We start from the raw sequence: 14,460 nt of genomic DNA on the forward strand, positions 1-14,460 counted from the left end.
GCAAACATGTGTTAAAATATTCCTTTTTTTCATCACCTTTTGGGGGTGTTTCCTTTGAAAAACATTTAGATACTACTTTTGTTCCAAAATGTATTTAGTGTATGGCAGTGGTCCAGAAAAAAACAGGTTACAATTACAGAGTAGATGTTTGGCTACCTAAGATTGTTACTTTCAGTTCATGCTCATGTGGTATCAAGGTGCCACGACATGGGGCGAACTAGCCCCTCACAAAGTGGCTAATGGGATATCCAGGATTTTTTCTTCTCCAATTTTGCCTTGCATTCGGGCAGGTCTGGCACCAATTGGTTTCTTGCTTCCACCCAAAATAACCATTAGGTTTTTTTTCCCATTGGAGTGGTATCTATCCATCTATTTACATTTACATCAGTAGTGGATTTATACTGGTTTGCCCCGGTTCGGGCAAATCGGGAATGGCGGCGGCGGGAGACTCTGCCCATCCACCCGGACATCATCATGGACACTTTGCGCATGTGCAGAAGGTTCTGCACATGAGGAGAAGCACCGCGTGTGAGCGAAGTACAGTTCTGAACTAGTAGCAAAGGTAAGTGGAACCCATTACTGATTTACATGCTTTTGAACTGCCAGGTTGGCAGGACCTGAAGCGACTGATGGAAGATCACTCCATTATGCAGTGCTAGGATTCATACTGCTGGAGAGCAAACATCTTCTTCAGGATCTGTAAGCCACTGAGCCACCACGCCTCTGTATTTCAAAATGAATCTCCTAGATGCAGATTCCTTGATTTCAGAATCTTATTCCATTATTGATTGTTATGTAATTCCAGTTCAAATTTAAGGTTGATACTCTGAAATTCCTTAGGGGCCTTTAACAGTTGAGTTCCAGTCTTTTGTTTCTTTCCTGGAGATCTTATAAAGAGGAAAATAGTTTCATTTCAATGCCAGTTTGATGGAAGCTTCTCTGAAAAAAGCTTATGTCATTTTAACACTAAATGTATGTCAGGAAAAATAATACCTTCATTTTCTAGAGAGAGATTTGGTGTTGGTGGAGAGCAACACCAAATTCTTTTACCTTTCTTGCATCTGGGACAATGATATGCACACTTTAATTATGTATCTGCTGCTTTTGTTATTTTGAGAATGCCATTGAATGTATTGTTTGCTGCAGTTCTGTTTTTTGTTCTGACTATTATGGATGTAGATTGATTTTGGCTTTGAATGTGCTTATTTGAGAAATCTACAAGGATCATTGAATTCTATGACATACATAGAATTATAATGTTAAATCCTGCCAATTGCCTTTATTTCCATGTTGTCAACATGCAAATAAATTAAATTTAATTCATAAAAAAGTTTAGATCATAAATATGATGTACCTTGGCACACCCCATCAGACAGAATTCTCACATTTGTATGCTATCCAAACAGATAAATAAAATAAATGTTACATTAACAAAATATCATGAATATGACCTTGCTAATCTTATATTAATTAAAACATGCAGGATCTTTGAGTAGATCTACTCTGCGTGAAATTGGGTAGATTAAAATGTGTCCTTCACCTTTACTTTAGTTATGAATTCTAGCTTCCGATATTAAAATGCTAAAGGAGAATATATATATATGTATGTATGTATGTATGTATGTATGCATGTATAAATATGTGTGTGTGTGTGTATATATATGTATATGTATGTATATGTATATGTGGGTATGTATGTGTGTGTGTGAACCATTCCATACACATTTGAATCAATATATTCCACCAACATTGATAGATAGATAGATAGATAGATAGATAGATAGATAGATAGATGAGAAAGAGAGAGAGTGTCAAGCCCGGCGTGTTCGGCATACAAAGGGGACGGGAAGGAGAAACAGTGGAGGACTGGTGGAGGATATTACAACATTCTACAGCGAAGCAGCAAGACGTTGTAGCGGTGGAGGTGGCACGGGGTATAAGCAAGGCGACACGCAAGGGGTGTGGAAGGGCGTCGGGTTAGGATAACTACGGACGCTAGGAAGAACGCCGGAAACGCAATCCCGAACTACACTGGCGCAGCTGAGGGACAACGCCCGATCATTACGAAGAGAGGTAATGAGGGGTGGGGTGTGGAGATATAAAGCGTTACGAGGCGGATGCTCATAGCGCCAACTTTGAAAGACTTTGTAGCTTGGCATTGTCTCATATCTGACGAAAGCATTAAACCAGCATTCACCATACAGTTGATGTGTCCGGCTGTGTTTTATTGCTGTCTCCGTGCCGTATGGGACAAGGAGCTGAGAGAGAGAGAGGGAGAGAGGCAGGCAGGCAGACAGGCAGAGAGACAGATGCAACTTTTAGAGGGCTTCTGGACCCAAGATATTGGAAAAAAATCACAAATGGCCCTGCATTCCTACAGGACAGGATAGGAAAAAAAAGGAGAGTCCTGAATACCAATTCTCCTACATTACACAGACTATTGAAGGGAAGTTTGAGTATTATTGTTGACTACAGTCAGTTCAAGGCTTCTCTTTTATTCCAGAACTCGCTTTATCTTTATGTATGAAAATATAGAAGTAGGAAAAATGTAGCATCCGTAGAGTTCTGTATTAAAAATCTAGTCAGTTAAGGATTAAGTTAAGATTACCCACTTAGTTAAGTGATTAAATGAGGGAGTTTCATTTCAGCAAAATTCTGGAAGATAACTGGTTTCTTAATCTTCATTTAGGAAGTTATTTTATAACAGATGAAGTTGCTGAGAGTTTCTTCAATGTGTTTCTATGGATTTTTGCATGCATCTTTTCTAGCTCAAGGTTCAAACTTGGACATTCAGCAACAACATTTCTATTCCCCAAAGAAATGCATATTCTGCCTTTCAGGATTTCAATGCAAAGAATGTCACCCAAAACAATGAATATAACGAAAGTCAAAAATACATTTGAACAGCAGCAAAAATAGAAACAGGGCAAAATAAAATCTATTGAGAACATGTTCTTAAAAAAGACCTCGGGCAAAAAAAAAAATGTATACAGTTCTTTGCCTTTCCTAGAAAAAAGTAGGGACATGATAAGCCACTGCTAGGAAACATGGGATACCACAAAAGAGAAGGTCATTTTTCCTGCCACTTAATCTTCTGCTACAAGGACATTCAAAGAATGGCTTGTAACACACAATACAGACAGATTCATGTGGGAGAAGTATGATTCATGTTCTATGTGTGGGGCTGGGAAAAGAAATGAATAGTTGTTCATAGTTTTAAGGAATTTTAAGTTCATACTAGGACTGAGCTTTTAATTAGCACATATTGTTGTACTCCAAGGATGTTGAATGGACTCATCTGGGATAGATTTAATTCAATTAAAGAAGAATAAGTATCTCCATCTTGCCTTATTTCTTATTCAAAATCCTCCATGAAACATTACTTACAATATAGTTTGGAAGCTTAGCTGATTGAAAAGTACAGGGCATTCTTTGTTTGTTTGTTTGTTTTCATTTAATTGTGTTCGATTCTTGGAGGCTGCCTTGACAAGTCTCTGCAGAACCATGGCGGCACAGTGGTTAGAATGCAGTATTGCAGGCTAACTTTGCTCACATTGCCAAGACTTCGATTTCTTTGATCCTGACCAGCTCAAAGTTTACTCAACCATCCATCTTTCAAGGTCAGTGAAATGATCTTGAAACAATGACCAGATGGTTGGTGGCAATATTACTGATTCTTTAAACCACTTAGAGAGGGCTGTAAAGCACTGGGAAGCCGTATATAAGTCTAAGTGCTATTGCTATTCTTGACAAGGTTTTTCAGAAGTGGTTTGCCACTGTCTCCTTTCTAGGGCTAAGAAAAAGTGACAAGAGACAAGTGCCCAAGGCAGAGCTAGAACTCACAGCCTCCCAGTTTCTAGTCTGATGCTTTAACCACTGCACCAAACAGGACATGCTACCATGCATCAAAAAGAAGTGAATTTTAAAATATCCCCTATGCATCAATTCCTTGGTTGGGAGAAGATGTATCAAGGAAGAAAGCAGAATATTGGATTACCAGTCCACTCCTCAAACCACAGAGACCCTAGGGACTAATGTGTCAAATTGCAACTATTTAAACAGTTAACATAGTGAAGAGTAGGGAAAAAAAGATATCTTTGCTGTTACAGCAATGATACCAAATTATTCCTACAATCTCTTAGGATGTCAGTCATCTCTCATAGTAAAAAAAAACAAAACCCTAATCATTTGTTAATCATTTTTGCTTGATTTATTTTCTTGTGTTCCTCATTCTTACTGGTTTATCAAATTTTACATTGACCTTCCTTTACTACTTTCTCAATTTTCTTTTCCTTTCCCAATATATTTGTTTCACGGCAATAATTTGATTTCTCAATTGTTAATCCTCTTTCCACTGTCATCCATTTCATATTCATTTCTATTTTTACCGTGTAAATATTCTTATGGTAAATATGAATATGTCAAGTGTTTGAATTAATATATTAAATGGCACTGGAAGACTTGAGAATGAACAGAAATGGTGGGCTCTCAGCTAAACTATTGCATTGATTAGAAATGCTGTGGAAGTCATCTCAGCAAGTGGTTGCTATGGTTAAAAAAAAAAGTATAATCTGAAATATCCTATACTGGTTTCTGTGAAAGTTGGCAACATCCACAATGATCTAATTTGTCTGAAAATTTCACCCCATTCTTATACTTTACCCCTACAAAAAAAGGTTGCAGGTGTCAGTAGGTGTCAGTAGGAATCATATGCTGGGTAATGGGAAGATGGTATCTCTCTCTCTCTCTCTCCCTCCCTCCCTCCCTCCTCTCTCTATCCCTGCCTCCCTCTTCCTCTCCCTCATAGTATGGGGAACAGGATGGAATGAAGATCCTCAGAAGCAAGACACCTGTTTGATTAAAATATGACTCAAGTGATTCTTGCCTTGCTGTAACCAAAGTCTAGATTCACTTCTTTTTACTTTCAATGGAAGAAAATAGGATCATGGCTTATCCACATTAATGCATTAGTGCGGCCACATGTTTACTGGACCCGTGTCCCTCCTGGTTGGTACTGGCCTCCCGGGAGGTTACACGAGGCTGGCTCCAGGGTGTTATCAACGCTTCGTTGAGTGAGGGTCACTTCCCCGCCGCCTTGAAAGAAGCGGTGGTGAGGCCTCTCCTCAAGAAGCCGTCCCTGGATCCGGCAATATTGGCCAACTATCGTCCTGTCTCCAACCTTCGCTTCCTGGCGAAGGTTGTTGAGAGTGTGGTCGCGCGACAGTTTCCACAATTCTTGGAGGAAACATCCTATCTAGATCCGTTCCAGTCGGGTTTCAGGCCTGGACACAGCACGGAAACGGCATTGGTCGCGTTGGTTAATGATCTCTGGAGGGCTCGGGACAGGGGTTGTTCCTCTGTTCTGGTCCTGTTAGACCTCTCAGCGGCTTTTGATACCATCGACCATGGTATCATGCTGCACCGGTTGGAAGAGTTGGGGATGGGGGGCACCGTATTACGGTGGTTCTCCTCCTTTCTCTCCGACCGGTCGCAGTTCATGTTGGCAGGGGGGCAGAGGTCGACCTCAAGGCCTCTTATATGTGGAGTGCCTCAGAGGTCGGACCTCTCGCCCCTCCTGTTCAACATTTATGTGAAGCCGCTGGGCGAGATCATCCGTGGCTTTGGGGTGAGATACCACCAGTACGCTGATGACACCCAGCTGTACATCTCCACCCCAGGCCACCCCAACGATGCCCTTGAAGTGATGTCCCAGTGCCTGGAGGCTGTGCGGATCTGGATGGGGAGGAACAGGCTCAGGCTCAACCCTTCCAAGACTGAGTGGCTGTGGCTTCCGGCATCCCGATATAGTCAGTTGACTCCATCACTGACTATTGGGGGCGAGTCGTTGGCCCCCACAGAGAGGGCTCGCAATCTGGGAGTCCTCCTGGATAGGCAGCTGTCCTTGGAGGAACATCTGACGGCTGTAACCAGGGGGACCTTTTGTCAGGTACGCCTGATCCGCCAGTTGCGGCCCTTTCTTGATCGGGATTCCCTGTGCACAGTCACTCATGCCCTCGTCACCTCTCGCCTTGACTACTGCAATGCTCTCTACATGGGGCTCCCCTTGAGGAGCACCCGGAGGCTCCAACTGGTCCAGAATGCAGCAGCGCGGGTAGTGACGGGAGCAGCCTGGCGCTCCCATGTAACACCGCTCCTGCGCGAGCTGCACTGGCTCCCAGTGGTCTTCCGGGTGCGCTTCAAGGTGTTGGTTATCACCTTTAAAGCGCTCCATGGCATAGGGCCTAGCTATCTTCGAGACCGCCTGCTGCCACCAACGACCTCCCATCGACCCGTGCGCTCCCACAGAGAGGGCCTCCTCGGGGTGCCATCAGCCAAACAGTGCAGGCTGGTGACCCCCAGGGGGAGGGCCTTCTCTGTGGGGGCACCTACCCTCTGGAATCAATTGCCTCCAGAGATAAGGAGAATCCAAGACCTCGGTGCCTTCCGCCGTGCCCTTAAAACCTTCCTTTTCCAGCAAGCCGGGCTGGCCTAATTTTTTTAAGTGTTTTTAAGTGTTTGTTTATTGTTTTTAATCAATGGGGCCAAATTTATATATGTATATTTTAACTGTATTTTAATATTTGTATTTGATGTTTTTACTTGGCTGTTCACCGCCCTGAGTCCTCAGGAAGAAGGGCGGTATACAAATTCAAAAATAAAATAAAAATAAATAAAAATAAATGCAGAGAAAAAAATTCTAGTATCACACACCCAGTGAAAGCAATAAAAGGGGCTGATTTTAATAGACTTCATAATTCCTATTTATTCCTAATTTCTTAATAGTTTGCATAATCTTTGTCCCCTCCCCCTACCATCGCTGGTATTGTAGGGTTTCTTGTACATGTTTACGTATTTGTCATAGTATGGGAACAATACGAGCTCCCTCTTGTGGCTACAGTTTTCCTTTGAATGTGTACTATTAAATTAATTATACTTATTGTACTAAGTGGTAAAATAGTAAGGTTTCTTCTGCAATTCTTTTAAATGACTCCCTATTCTAGATGTTTATAAAGTAAGCAATTTCATTCTCCTTCACTTGCTTTGCAAGTAGGAGATCAATATTTCGTGATCAATCCAGTGATGAGATCTAAAATTTGTTACTACCGGTTCTGTGGGCGTGGCTTGGTGGGGGGGGGTTTAATGTGACTGGGTGGGCGTGGCCAATTTTTCTTTTTTTTTTTTTTACTTTTAAAACCATTTTTTCTATAACCTCTTCAGCGAAGAGGTTGTAAAAAAATGCTTTCAAAGGCTCTGACGATCCCAGCTGAGTTGCCTGATTGGCAGAGGCTTTTTTTCTTTTAAATGCCTCTGACGATCAGGCAACTCAGCTGGGATCTTTGACGATCCCAGATAAGCTGCGCGATCATCAGAGGCTTTTTTTTAAAAAAAGCATTTTTTTGGCTGAAGAGGTTGTAGAAAAAATGCTTTTAAAAGTTAAAAAAAAGCCTCTGATGATTGTGTGGCTCCACTGGGCATGGGGGTGGGGGCAGGGATTTTTGCTACTGGTTCTCTGAACCACCCGCCTCCATCGCTACCGGATTGGGCGATCCAGTCCGAACCGGGAGCATTTCACCCCTGGATCAATCGCCAATTTATCAGCTTATCATTAAGATCGTGTGTGTGTGTGTGTATATATGCATCAATGTCTTTAACCTTGCATGGTAATTCTTTACTAATAGTTTAATTATCAGTAATCTATTTCCATAATGCAAAGGGGGAAAACCTCCCAACTTTTTGCACTGATGAATAATGTACAGAGCGTTAAAACCAGTTCCTACTTCGGGAGGAGAAAAAGATGTAGAATGGCTCTGTGTAAAACTATATGTTCCCTAGATTATCCACTGTTAGATGCTCCATTGTTATGCTGGGCCAAAATAAGAGAGGATGGGCTATTCCTCTGATAGGAATCTAATTTCTCAGCTCCATTCCAAGGTTACTGGACTGGGCTAGTGTACCCATGTAGATGAGGATTGAAGGTTCTTTCAGTACTTTGAATGACAGTCTTACAAACCATCTCACTAGGGGTAAAGAAGTACAGTCTTTACACTTTCTGGGTAAAAGTTGATTTAAATAATCTCTGGCAGAACTATCCTTGTCTGAGATTTTATTTACTTATTTATTGAAAACATTTATAGAGTTGCCCATTTTATATCTAACTCAGGGTGGCTCCAAATCAACAATTATAGTAACATTGATTAAAAAAAACAGCATCACACATACATGTCAAAGCAGGGGTGGGTTCTACTTAACCTTTACTACCCGTCCACATCATACCCATGCACACACTCTTCTGCGCATGCACAGAAGCTTCTGTGCATGCGCAGATCACCTATGATGACGTCCGGGTCAGTGGGTGGAGCCTCCCACCAGTTTTACTACCGGTTCTTGCAAACGGGTCTGAATATCACTGTACCAGAGGTGGTATTCAGCCGGTTCATACCAGTTTGGGTGAATTGGTAGCGGCGACAATGGATGCCACCCTCCCCAGCCTAATGCCGTCCTATTTAGCCATGTTTTCAAGGCTGGGCGCATGTGCAGAAGATGTGCGTGCGAGCAAAGCACATGCACTGAAGGCCAGGTGCATGTACGGAAGGCACACGTGCAAAGTGAACGTGCGTGTGCATGATGACCCAGTGGTAAGCATATGTGAAACCCACTGCTGATACATACATACATACATACATACATACATACATACATACATACATATTAACACCATAAATAACCTGGCACCGAAGTTAAGCTTCCAACATCCTTGTTACAGCCTTTCATCCATCTCTAGCTCTAGTTTATGAGCAATCATCAATGCATAAAAGAGTTCCACCACTGCCAAAATCCTTGTCACATAGACAAAAACATGAAGTTGCTGTTGAGAGTTTTCTGGGCTGGGATGGATTGGCCTTGATTTTTTTTTTGAAAAAGCCTTGGATTTTGTCAGTCTGGAAAAGCAAAAGAAATTCCTTTTGGACTGTAACCATTTGGTAGATTTTTTCCCTTCTTCTTCTTTCAAGTGGCACCCAGGGGTAGAACAGAGACTGACATTAATTGGAAGGACTTGGGATGAAACCACAGCTATCATTTTAATTCCCAGCTCCATGGCTACACTTCTGATTATGCAGTAAATGTTTTTTTTTTTAGTTACTTACAATGCAGTGTTCTATCTAGTCATTCAGAAAGAAGCTTTACAGTATACTTCTGGGTACATCATGTACTGTAGCCATGTAAAGATTCTTATGAATGTAATGTAGTGTAATGAAGTGTATGACATACGTATATCTCATTGGACTTGATCTCTAGCAGAGTTCCCAGCTGAATGTGATGTGAGAAAAGCTACCCTGTTAAGTTCCATTGAAATGGATTTCTGAATGTTGGGATTGGATTGGTAAAATCAACAGAAACCCCCCCCCCAATACTTACTCATCATCTGCTTATTCATCTTTACTATGGAACCTACCGGTGTTGTAGCACAGAACTGGAAGATTGCAGAGGAAGGGAGCCAATCATTTGCAAAGGATAAAGCACCTGTTCCTCCTACTTCTGCAGAGAGTACAGTGCTGTGTGAGGCATCAGTCTGTTCTGTGTGCTATCCACAAATCAACTGCATAGCAAGTAGGCACAGAAACGGGCAGCCGCACAAATGTTACTTCTTGATTTGGCATTGTATTACTCATGCTGACACAAAATAACCGTTAACTAGCCATATTGCCAGCGCTAGTGCACCATATGCCTCAGAACTCTTATGGTATTTATGCTTACCTAAATTAAATTAGCACATTTCATGCATGGAATTCTTATCCATAACAAAGAGAGAAAATGTATTCCCGCAAAGATGACTGTAGTAAATGAGTAATTTGCAGAAGTCGTGTTCCTTCTGTCAGTTGATAGAGTTGTTCATTTCAGCCTAATTAATTGCCCAAAGATTCCCGGTACGTTAACCATTGTTGTTGACTGATTTTTAAATGACCATTATGCAGTGCTTTACACTTGCCTGAAGCAATCTGAAACCACAGAATGTATTAGAACAAAGTATAAGAAGGAGGAGGATCATTTTTGGAACTGCTGTTCCAAATGTTGGTTCCCAAATCCTAAAAAAAACTAATTTTTCCTTTCTGTCTTTTGGAAATGAATCTTCATAGATTTAAACAACCCCCATTAATAAAGACCAGGACTTTTATTCATTGAACATTTCCTTTCAACTGTGCAGTTTTCCCTCTTATGAGATCTTTCATGTTATTTTTGAATTACTGCCTGGAGATTCCAAATTATTTCTGCATGTAGTGAGTGAGGACACAATAATTTTCTTGTAGTTGTGGACAGGGAGAGATTAAAGATAATGTTTGTTACCCATATCCTTCTTTGTATATTTTTTCCTGGTGCTAGCTTTCCGAAATGGAGTTTTGCAATAGCCTCTCTCTGTTCTTCCTCTCCTTCTCTCTGTATATATGTGCAATACACACAGTGGAAGAACAAAAGGATTTTTTCCTTAAAAAGAAAAGAATCCGATATGACTCCAGTTCCTTGAAAATGCTATCATAGCTACTAGCACTGATGTTCCCATGCTTCTCATACACATGAGCAAAACAAAACAAAACAAAACAAAAAGCAAAGTGATGAGCATAGTTCTCTGGCAGACTCTTCCCATCACAATGTATCAACACCAACTTGATTCCCCCAAGATGCATTACACAGCAATTCCTTTATGAGTCGTGCTACAATTCTTTGCTAGTGCACAGGGCTCTGCGTGCTTCAGAAATTATTCAGAAGTGCTTCAGGCCTGCTTTAAGAGCTGTGTTCCCGTTAATGAATCAACTCCTTAAAGCTGGAACACCTTTTTTTGCAGGGTCTCAAAGAAGCATTGGGGGAAAAAAAAACCCAACAATCTCAGTCTACCTTAATGAGGAATAGGATAGAATACACTCAGGTATGCTTAGGTGCATTTCCTCGGAATCAATTTCAAAGCATCAAGAGATTTGTATTCTGCAGGGGATGGCTTGCTAAATTAGGAAAGGCTTTATAGCTTCAGTTTTCAAAGGAGTCGAAGTTTTTTTTTAAAAAAACAACACCTTCCTGCATTTTATCATATCCTCTAATAACATTGGGTCTAGGCAGCAAAAGAAAAGGACTGTGGCACTAATTGCTGTATCACAGCAAAAATATCAGAGCTGTTAGTTCTAAAAGATACCATATTAACATGGATAAATTCTAGAATGACTGAATCTGGGTAAACACATTAGAAATGGTCCTAAAGGCTTCTATGCAATGTAGAGAATACTAATTCCTCTTTGTTTGGTCTTTAATAGATTATTTGTATCAATTATTACAGGGTCATACAAAAGCAGTTATACTCAATGGGTATTTAGATTTTATCTCCCAGTTCCATTTTTATCTTCCTGCTCTTTTGCTCTGCTTGCATTTCTTATTACTAATTTCCCTTGTCTGTTTTTGGACCTTCTTCTCTTGGCACTTTCATCATAATATCCACTGCACCCTATAGAGGCAGAAGAAAAAAAAACCTTTTAGAGGTGCAGCGTTGCTTAGCAATGCCATGTATCCTTTTTTGTCACCGTCAGAGCTGTGATAACTTGGTTTGCCTTGTGAAGCTCACTAGAACACCATTTTACTACATCCTCAGGGTTTTCCTAATTCTTATAATAAGAAATGGTATGGCCACTTGCAAAGAGGTAGCTGAAAGAGGCAAACTCTTAACTCCTTCAGCTTTTGAGAATTCAACAATTTTTTCCTTTTGTGCTTGAGACTGAATCGGGAATATTGTTTCCATGAATATTCAAAACACTTGGCTTCAAAATGCCTTAATTTGAAGAAAGAGCCAAAGCTATTTTGTCTGAAAAGGTTCCAGGTTTAAAGCCGAATCTCTTCTAATAAGGCAGAGTTAGACTGCTATGGAAACCAGGGACCTGGGGGGAGATTGCACTCTGCAAAGTGGATCTATCTCTAAATTGGAGCAAAAACCTTCCTGGATGCATATATGATGAGAAGCTTAGAGATATTGGATACACATTTTCAGCCTGATTTCAATAGGGCAATGCCAATTTGAGGTGTTAGCCGGCATCTGTCCAATCCTAATGTCAAGAGCTCAGCTATTTAGAGTCCAATAACTTTAATTACTACATTTTTGCTTATTTACATTCTTTACCAGACAGAAGATGCCATCTAGAGTCACTGTGTGAGAGCTAAGCAGTCTTATAAATTTGTTTAATAAATAAATACATAAAATGCACCCCAACTACTACTTTCAGACTTCAGATTTTGAAGCGTTCCTGATATCCAGCAACAATCTACTTCCTTATAATTTGAACCCATTGTTTATCTTCTATGGCAATAAAGAATAAGCCACCTCCTCTTTTATAATAATTGGACAATAATTGCAAATTGCTATTATATCTTCCTTCATTTGCGGGTAAACATATTCAGATTCTTTAATCATTCCTCATGAGGATTTCCAGATCCTTCACCAACTTTGCAGTCTTCCTTCAGAACTTGTTCCAATGCATCACTGTCCTTTTTAAAAATTGTAATGCTCAAAACTGGATTCTGTATGCCAGGTCGGGTCCAGTAATGATAGAACTGAGTAGACTTCTTCCCAAAATCTGGATTCTTTAATGAAATCCAAGATAGTATCTGCCTTTTAATAATTGCATAATATTATGATTCTTGTTTAACGTGTTGTCAACAAGGTCACCCAAATCCCTTTTATATGTGCAATTGCCAAATCAAGGTATTTATAATAATTCAGACATAGGGGGAATTCTTATGAATATTTTAGAGTTCATTGAAAGAATATGAGGCTTACTCCAATTGCAGGTAGCCTTTATAGGTTATGTCAGCAATTGAGAACAGGATTGTCATCACAAACTGATGTTGTTATAAACTGTGATATCACATGACAGCATCATTTAGTGATGCTAATAGTGGTAGTCCCAGTTGTCGTAGTAATGCCAAGATACACAGTTCACTAAGCAGAAAGCAGAGGCAAGAGTCCCAGGTAAGGAGTGTAGAAGTATCACAAGAGCTGGGGGAGACAAACAGATGCTGGAATAAACCATGTGTGAGAAGATATTTTTATCATTAAAAAAGAAAGAGCCAAGAATATTATTTTTTTTTTAAAAAAAACTGATGCTCGTGCTTCTTTCTCCATTATGAAGATCATGGTACTTGCAAAACTTTCTTCTGTTTAGTGCTATGAATTTGTTATTCCCACTGACAACAAAAGGACTGCAGCAGTGGTGGGTTGCCCCTGGTTTGGACCAGTTCTATAGAACTGGTAGGAAAACTGGCAGGAGGCTCCGCCCACCGACCCCAACATCATCAAAATGCTTCTGCGCTTGCACAAAAGAGCATGTGCACGCATGAGCAAAGCAAGCATGCACGCATGGCCCTGTTGCGAACCGGTAGTAAAGGTAAATAGAACCCACCCCTGGACTGCAGTAATGTTGAGAAGATGATTTCACAAACCAATAATTTGCATATTCAACATTACAAAAGCAGTGCAGATTTTAGATCTATGTATTAGTCAGCAAACTGCAGTTATCTCTCCTCTACCATCTATGTTTGCCTACTGTAGTAATATCACTCAAAAGACACAAAGTTAGACAAGATAATTAAAATCAGTCCACTGATGCTTGTACTGATGCTACTCTCAGCTCAGTGTGTATCTACAATGAAAAACAAAAATCCATAAGTATGCTATATACTTGCAGCAACCATAATTAAAGATCTATGAAAAAAATTGGGTCAGGAATTTTCTTGTTTAACGGGTTCTCCTTCATCAATAATATTCTAGGAATATTATTGTTATTATAATTCAGAATGTATTTTATATATTTCACAACTGTGTATTTACATCACCAAGACAACCACAAAGTTACAGGTTAGAGTGACAGTGAACCTTACTCCAGCAATTCTCTGTTTCCTTGCAGTTTCTTGTTTTGTCTTCTGTAACATCAATTTGTAGAACTAAACAATTGTACTGTTTCTCCTACATGACAGCTCACCGGATACCTGAAAATAGCTATTATATCTCTCTCTAAGTCCACAGAATACAATCCAGTTTGATGATGTCTTTCGTGAACTACATTGCTACAATATTCTAGCTGTATAGTCCAGTGGTGGGTTTGACTTACCATTGCTACCATTGCAACCCAGTGGTGGGTTGCTCCTGGTTCTGTCCGGTTCTTTAGAACTTTAGAACTGGTAGTAAAAGCGGCGGGAGGCTCCGCCCACCTACCTGAACGTCATTATTGATGATCTGCACACGCTCCCATTGCGAACCGGTAGTAAAAGTAAGTGGAACCCCCCCCACTGCTTCAATATATCTAATGTTAAAATATTTTGTTCCACTTGTGTTAGTAAGCCAAGTTTAAGTGTTCTCCTTTAATTGTATTTGTTAGTTGCTCCTGGTTTCCTCTAGTGTCCAGCATTCAATTTCCCATCTTATCATGT

Source organism: Pantherophis guttatus, chromosome 1 (genome assembly GCF_059756535.1).
Source record: "Pantherophis guttatus breed Tessera chromosome 1, ASM5975653v1, whole genome shotgun sequence".
Taxonomy (NCBI): Eukaryota; Metazoa; Chordata; class Lepidosauria; order Squamata; family Colubridae; genus Pantherophis; species Pantherophis guttatus.